The sequence below is a fragment of the Ascaphus truei genome, chromosome 8 (genome assembly GCF_040206685.1).
Source record: "Ascaphus truei isolate aAscTru1 chromosome 8, aAscTru1.hap1, whole genome shotgun sequence".
NCBI lineage: Eukaryota > Metazoa > Chordata > Amphibia > Anura > Ascaphidae > Ascaphus > Ascaphus truei.
The window spans coordinates 80,285,444-80,292,967 of NC_134490.1; the positions used below are offsets into that span (position 1 = coordinate 80,285,444).

The 7,524-nt window shown below is 41.7% G+C and overlaps 1 long non-coding RNA gene across 1 annotated transcript; it reads left to right on the forward strand.

The window, feature by feature from the left end:
• The first annotated feature begins 666 nt into the window (after nucleotides 1-666).
• On the forward strand, nucleotides 667-6,927 carry LOC142500984 (uncharacterized). Its single transcript, XR_012803388.1, has 3 exons — nucleotides 667-818; nucleotides 2,390-2,447; nucleotides 6,558-6,927. It is a non-coding gene; the product is annotated as an uncharacterized LOC142500984 (long non-coding RNA).
• The last annotated feature ends 597 nt before the right edge of the window (nucleotides 6,928-7,524 follow it).

The following is a 7,524-nucleotide window of genomic DNA, read 5'->3' on the forward strand; positions in this document are numbered from 1 at the left end:
TGACAGGAGGGGATTCGTGAGGGAGTGGGGCCCGCCGGGCGGGAGGTGCTAGCGGAGTTGCTCCCGGCCGGATAATCTGTTAAATAAAACATTGTTTGGTTGATTGTAACAAGTCTTTTATGCTGTCTGTAAGAAATCCAATTTAGCAATAATTATATTGTAATGAATTAATCTGTTATCAATGGCAGAATGTTAAAGTATACAGTATAATTGTCTGGACTTTCCTTCATATATATATTATCTGATTGTATGTTCAGATATTGAACATTGGAGAATACATTTCCATATGTATTGGAGAATTACATAGAGGATACAATACCGTTGTTCCAATATTTCTGTAGGTTTTGTTACATGTGAAGTATTCTAAGTAAAAGGTCAGATCTATTCTGACAGACAGAATTGACCCAAAAGGTCAATTTGTGGCCTCAAGTTGTTGAACAGCTGTAAGTCCTAACTGGGAAAAATGCTGCCATAAGACTTTTCAATTCAGTAAGTTTGAAACTACTTATATGTTCAGAAGAAGTTCATATGACATCAGTAATGTAGGTGAATACCATGTTGAGATATAACATTTTAAAGGTTAATATGGCTGACTGGGTGGGACTTTATGGATAAATACTGCAGTGAGCTTAGTGTGTTAGAGAAGATAGGCCAGAGGAAGAAAGACCAGGCCAGATTGATAATACCATGAAAAGGAGAAAAGGACATGTTAATACCTGGAAAGAATATTAACTGAAAGAAGGTTACTATGTGCAACTATTCTTAAGAATATCAATCTATTTGAAACATCACCATCGTCATTCTTACTATTTTTGTATGTAAGTAATTATTTTCAAAATAAACGTTTTGTTTTTGTGTGCTAACGACAAGAATGCTGAATTCTGTTATGCTAACATGAGTCTATAGAAAAAGCGAATTTAAGGACATTTAACACTGTCTACAGTTATTCCTAATGTATTTGTCCCATTCTACAGTCAGTCAGTCACCCAGTCAGTCAGTCAGTCACCCAGTCAGTCAGTCAGTCACCCAGTCAGTCAGTCAGTCACCCAGTCAGTCAGTCACCCACCCAGTCAGTCAGTCACCCAGTCAGTCAGTCACCCAGTCAGTCAGTAACCCAGTCAGTCAGTCACCCAGTCAGTCAGTCACCCAGCCAGTCAGTCACCCAGTCAGTCAGTCAGTCACCCAGTCAGTCACCCAGTCAGTCAGTCACCCAAGTCAGTCAGTCAGTCAATCAGTCAGTCACCCAGTCAGTCACCCAGTCAGTCAGTCACCCACCCAGTCAGTCACCCACCCACCCAGTCAGTCACCCACCCAGTCAGTCAGTCACCCACTTAGTCACTCAGTCACCCACCTAGTCAGTCAGTCTCCCACCCAGTCAGTCAGTCACCCACCCAGTCAGTCAGTCTCCCACCCAGTCAGTCAGTCTCCCACCCAGTCAGTCAGTCTCCCACCCAGTCAGTTAGTCAGTCAGTCAGTCACCCACTCAGTCAGTCACCCAGTCAGTCAGTCAGTCAGTCACCCAGTCAGTCAGTCACCCAGTCAGTCAGTCACCCAGTCAGTCAGTCACCCAGTCAGTCAGTCAGTCACCCAGTCAGTCAGTCAGTCACCCAGTCAGTCAGTCTCCCACCCAGTCAGTCAGTCTCCCACCCAGTCAGTCAGTCACCCACCCAGTCAGTCAGTCACCCAGTCAGTCAGTCACCCAGTCAAGTCACCCAGTCAGTCACTCACCCACCCAGTCAGTCACCCACCCAGTCAGTCACTCGCCCACCCAGTCAGTCAGTCACCCACCCAGTCAGTCACTCACCCACCCAGTCACTCACCCACCCAGTCAGTCAGTCACCCAGTCAAGTCACCCACCCAGTCAGTCACCCAGTCAAGTCACCCACCCAGTCAGTCACCCAGTCAAGTCACCCACCCAGTCAGTCAGTCACCCAGTTAGTCAGTCACCCAGTCAGTCAGTCAGTCACCCAGTCAGTCAGTCACCCAGTTAGTCAGTCACCCAGTCAAGTCACCCAGTCAAGTCACCCAGTCAGTCAGTCAGTCACCCACCCAGTCAGTCACCCAGCCAACTCACCCAGTCAGTCACTCACCCACCCAGTCAGTCACCCACCCAGTCACCCAGTCAGTCACTCACCCACCCAGTCAGTCACCCAGTCAAATCACCCACCCAGTCAGTCAGTCACCCAGTCACCCACCCACCCAAGTCACCCAGTCAGTCAGTAACCCAGTCAGTCAGTCACCCAGTCAGTCAGTCACCCAGTCAAGTCACCCACCCAGTCAGTCAGTCACCCACTCACCCAGTCAGTCACCCAGTCAAACAAGTAGTCAGCGGTCTACACATAATAATGTATTGAGGTTTTGAAATAATTTCTAACTTGCTTTGTTCCAGATCTGACTAGAAAGCTTCAAACAGTAGACCTCGGAATCCCCCCTAACTCAGAAGACAGGTAGGGAACATCTGCACTCGTGTGTATTTGCTGACAGTTATGCTTTCATTTTGTCTTGGGATTGTAAACAATCACTTATATTCGCAAACCTGTCTGCATTTGGTTAATATGAAGAAGCACAGTAGTTTCCCATTATTCAAGAATTAGCTTCACTGGGGAGCAGCTCACACACCCACCACCCCTCCCGGATCTTAACGCTGCGGGAATGGTCTTACTAAGAATTTATTACATTTGCAATGGGGCGGGGCTAGGGGGGGGGGGGGCTAGGGGGTGAGTAGATTTTTTGGGTGATTTGTCAAACACTGTGTGTATATATATATATATATATATATATATATATATATATACACATATATACATACATATATACATAGTGATGCGATCAAGTAAGAGGCTAATTAACCTTAATTAGTATAGTGCCGGAGACATGCTGCTAATAGAGCGCACAGACATGTATTACCTCAGTGAAGGGGATAATGCACAGTAATTTAGGGTGTGGCCCCACGCTACAGAGACTAGTTAACTGATAGTGGTAATGTCTGGCAGGGAATTAGAAAATGACAATCAGAAGTAACTAGTCACAATGTAGCCAGCAAGTGGAGCAGGTTGAGCAGGTACATTACCATAGCAGGTAATGTATAGTTTTAGAGTTATGTTCCAATGTAAATTGTATGGTTGGGTGGGCAGAGTTAACCCATTCCATCATCTTCTCCAAATGATGGACCCGACCTCACCATTAGAAGATGTTGGCGATGTAGCGCCCCCAATGGAGAATCTGTGTATTGAATTTAGCATTTTGTAAAAATGATTTATTTTCAATTGCATATATAAAAATATTGGCATATGACAGAGCATGTGGGCCTTGTCTACTGGAAAATTACATCTTTTGTCAGATAGCATGGTAGATCCTAGTGCTTCTCGTATAGCTAAAAGGTATTTTTCATGCAGTATTGCTGTGCATAGGCTCTGGACATACATAGTACAGAGTATATAATTTTTTTCCGTATCTGTGATATAATTTCAAATATTAAGAAAATGGGTAGTGTCTGATAATTGTATTTAGGCTTTGTACTATGATGTGTAGGTGTCCCTTGAGGAATTCTGATAGAGGTTGGAGTAGGCCACAGTATCTGACCCAGAGACTATTGGGCCCCTTGGGGTGTTATGGAGATCTTAATGAATTTTTTGGCAACAGATACAGTATAAGGGTGTATCACATTCAATAAATAGCCAGATTAACACACTAAGAACAAAAGTGTGTATCAATGTCTACACTGCGGCCACTGCAAAGCATTGTAAAAGGAGAAACCTATAGAAACTTAAAGGGATCCGTGTCCCATAATACTCCAGCATGGAGTTAAACAATTTTCAACAGGAGAGATGTTTGTCCCTTTAAGTGTGGCTGCACTCGTTAGTATACAGTATAAAACAGTAGAGGAGACGCAGCACTCAAGCGTTTCACTCACAATCGAAGTTTAATCCGGATTCTTATCAAACAGCACACATGGTTAGTGATGCAAAAGGTTACCTTTATTGAAAAAGGAACATGCCACACAGCAAGTGACATTTCAGGACCTTACACAGCCTTTCATCAGGTAGGTGTGACTAACATGTGACCAACAGTGCAGTTTATATAACCCTCAGCTACAAAGGGCACAGTGAAACACCCCGTCTCTGGATGGTAACTCCAAATAGACCTCAGAAGACAGTGGTACAGGCGGAAAAATGTAAATAGAACATCCAAAATCCATATATAAAGAGACAAATGTCTCTCAAATTCATTATTTCGCACCAACACATAAAATGTCAGTGTATGGAGATATATATATATATATATTTATTTTTTGATTATTGAAGCTCGGCTAACACGGTACTGATACCTCTACATGTATATATATATATATGTAAAAGAAGAAAAAAGAAGGGTCAAAAAGGTGCACTCAAACAATATATATTGAAAAATTAGAAAAAATGTACTTTATTAGCAATGAGTAATAAAAAGAACACACAAGACAGACCCAAACAAATACCACATAATAAATTGCTGTGCGTAGATACAGTTATAGAATATACACCAAATCACATGAAGGTCTGGTAAAAACCAAAACATTAAAGTTAATATATATCATAACAAAACCAGGGGAAATAAATTATTCCCCCAGTAATGAGAATGAGATCGGCCGATCTGAAAAAGATGTTAAACAAACTACCCCTGGTATGACATGCCCTACTTTCATCAGCACTTGCACGGAGAGTGCACTCTACTCTTCCCGCTCTGCCTTGCTGAAAGCCTGTCCTGTTATGGATCTCAGCAGCTCGCCTCCAAATGTAACCCATATCCCCCCCCCCCCAGAAACAGATGGGGTGTTATGAGGGCTGGCTGCATGTGTATTGGTGGTGCGTACCTGCCAGTAACAGGAGGGCCTGAGCTTCCCGCGATGATGTTGGGGACACAGGACCAGGCTTCTGGGGTAGTTGCCTCCATTTCCTTAGTGATGCAGCGCCTCCATCCTCTATAACTTCCCAGGGATATGGGGTAGGACCCTTATAGAAGAATAACCCTGGTCCCAGGGTGAATGCTCCAGAATCACACACAGTCTTTGCGGAATAAAATAGAATAGTCTCTTTATTGTCTCTGATCTCGCACACAGCAGCAGCAGCAGTACACAATACCCTTCAAAGGTGTACAGCCTTTTCCTCCTCTCCTTCCCTCCAAATATGTACTCTGGCAGGATGGTCTGTGGGGGGCCTCAATACCCCAATGCCCACCTCAGAGGGTATTCTCTGGGTGGGGGTAGATTCTCCCCATCACCCCCTCATCAGGGTGAGGGGCATTGGTCCACTTGTGCTCTGCTCACAATCCAAACTTATAGCCCGGTGTCCTCTCTCCTCCACCTCCCAGGATAGAACTCCTCTCCTCCAACTCCCAGGACAGACAGACTATCACTCACAGGAACTGGCCACTAAATAGAGTCAGCCCCACACCTCATGATGTCAGCAGGACCTCCCCTCTGTCTCAGGCCTGCAGCAGAGTCAGGGGCCTGCATCTATCACTCCAGGCAGGGCTTGAAGGGGGAAAACCCCATGATTACTATTGGTGCCTGCCCTTAACAGGACTTACCACAGTAGGAGAAAAATATATATAGCCCGTGCTGTTTACAGGGGGCTATATATATATATATATACTAGCTGAGAGACCCGGCATTGCCCGGGATGTAAATGCGTAATAGGTAGTATTATTTATAAATCGTGGAACAATAGGTTGAGTATTTGTTGTAAAGGTTGGATAATAATGTTGAAAAGAAAGATGGAATAAAATGTAATACGATGTTGTTTAAAAATGGTTTATTGTAAACACACCACAGTACAATGTATATTTTGGTGACATAACAAATGTAAAAATGTGAGGTGTGTGTCCTGCTAGGGTGCATATATATATATATATATATATATATATATATATATATATATATATATATATATATATATATATATATATATATATATATATATATATATATATATATTATATATATATATATATATATATATATATATATATATATATATGCGCACCCTAGCATATATATATATGGTAAAGGACTGCGCTTGGGTGTAGTGTGACAGTACAAAGTCAATTACAATAATGAAAAAATATATATATAAAAAACTGGAATGCAAATATAAATAATTATAACTGTGCAATCAATAAATCACCAAATACATGAATAGTTAAAAAGGATGTGCTGTGGACCCAATACCAAACTTTGTCAAAGTTCCTCTGGAGTCCAAATAAAGTCCAAAAATCCAAGGAACAGAAAAGCACTAACAGGAAAAACAGGCTGCTTCTTTAAAGGGCACAACGACCTCCCTCTCCACCTGCATAGAAAATAAAAGAAAAAAATCGCCCAATCCTAGTGCATTACTGTGCAAAAAGGTTTAATTTCCCAATAAAAGACTCATAAAATAAACTCACAAATATGAGAGATAATAAAGCATTGTATGAGTTATACTCATGCTCCAAAGGATCTGGAAAACGCTGTCACACTGCTACTCTGCTCCGTGGCTCCACCGCCCTCCAGTACAGCCCACGTGTTTCTCTGCCAGCAGGAACTCACGTCATCAGGCTCGTCACAGTATTCTTTCCCTGGGAACAAACTACCAGATAGTCTCGGTTCCCACCGGGGATGGTATTCGCGGCGGAATGAACAGATGACGTCACGCCAAGCACGGAGATGTTCAAGCAGGAGAATGTCAAGCAGAAAACAAACGCTAACAGGATCCACAGCACACATGGCCCTACGCGTTTCAACAGCTAAACTGTTTTCATCAGGGGATGGACTATGGGTGTGTTAAACACATATATATACACCCACATGTCCAATGAACTATGCAAGGATAGATTAGGAATCGGGTGTACCTGTAAGCAATTCACATAATAAAATTGAATCCGATACCTCACACATTGAAAGAATTTAAATGCAGCTGTATTTTTAGACTAAAATAGTCTTGATCTCACATGAAATGTATAATACATAATATAACTATGCTTGCAATTATCCTTGTCTTTGTGAAGTAAACAGACCACAAAATATTTATATACAATAAACATATGAAATCAAATGACTAAACAGTAAGAAGATTATTTTTGATGTTGTCAGTATTTAGCTTGAGGAGAATGGACTTCATAATGTAACTAGGTCTATAATCTGAAAGATATAATATAATGAAAAAATAGATAAAAAATAAAAAATAATAAGGAATACCAAATTAGGAAAATACATCCTAAAACAAATGTAACCTAAAAGAAAACAAATTCAACAATTAACCAAATGAAAAAACACAAATATATATATATCATAAAAATTAATATTAATACAATCATAAAATAAATACAACATGTATTAAATATATCTGTCAGATAATACAGAGTAATCTAATCAGTAAGATATTTAATGAACACAGATAGAGAGAGGGGTGGCGGGGGGGAAAAGGGGGGATGGATATACATATATTCTCTCTCTCTCTCTCTTCTCCCCCCCCCATCACGTGCGCCGCCCTGCACCGGCTCCCGGAC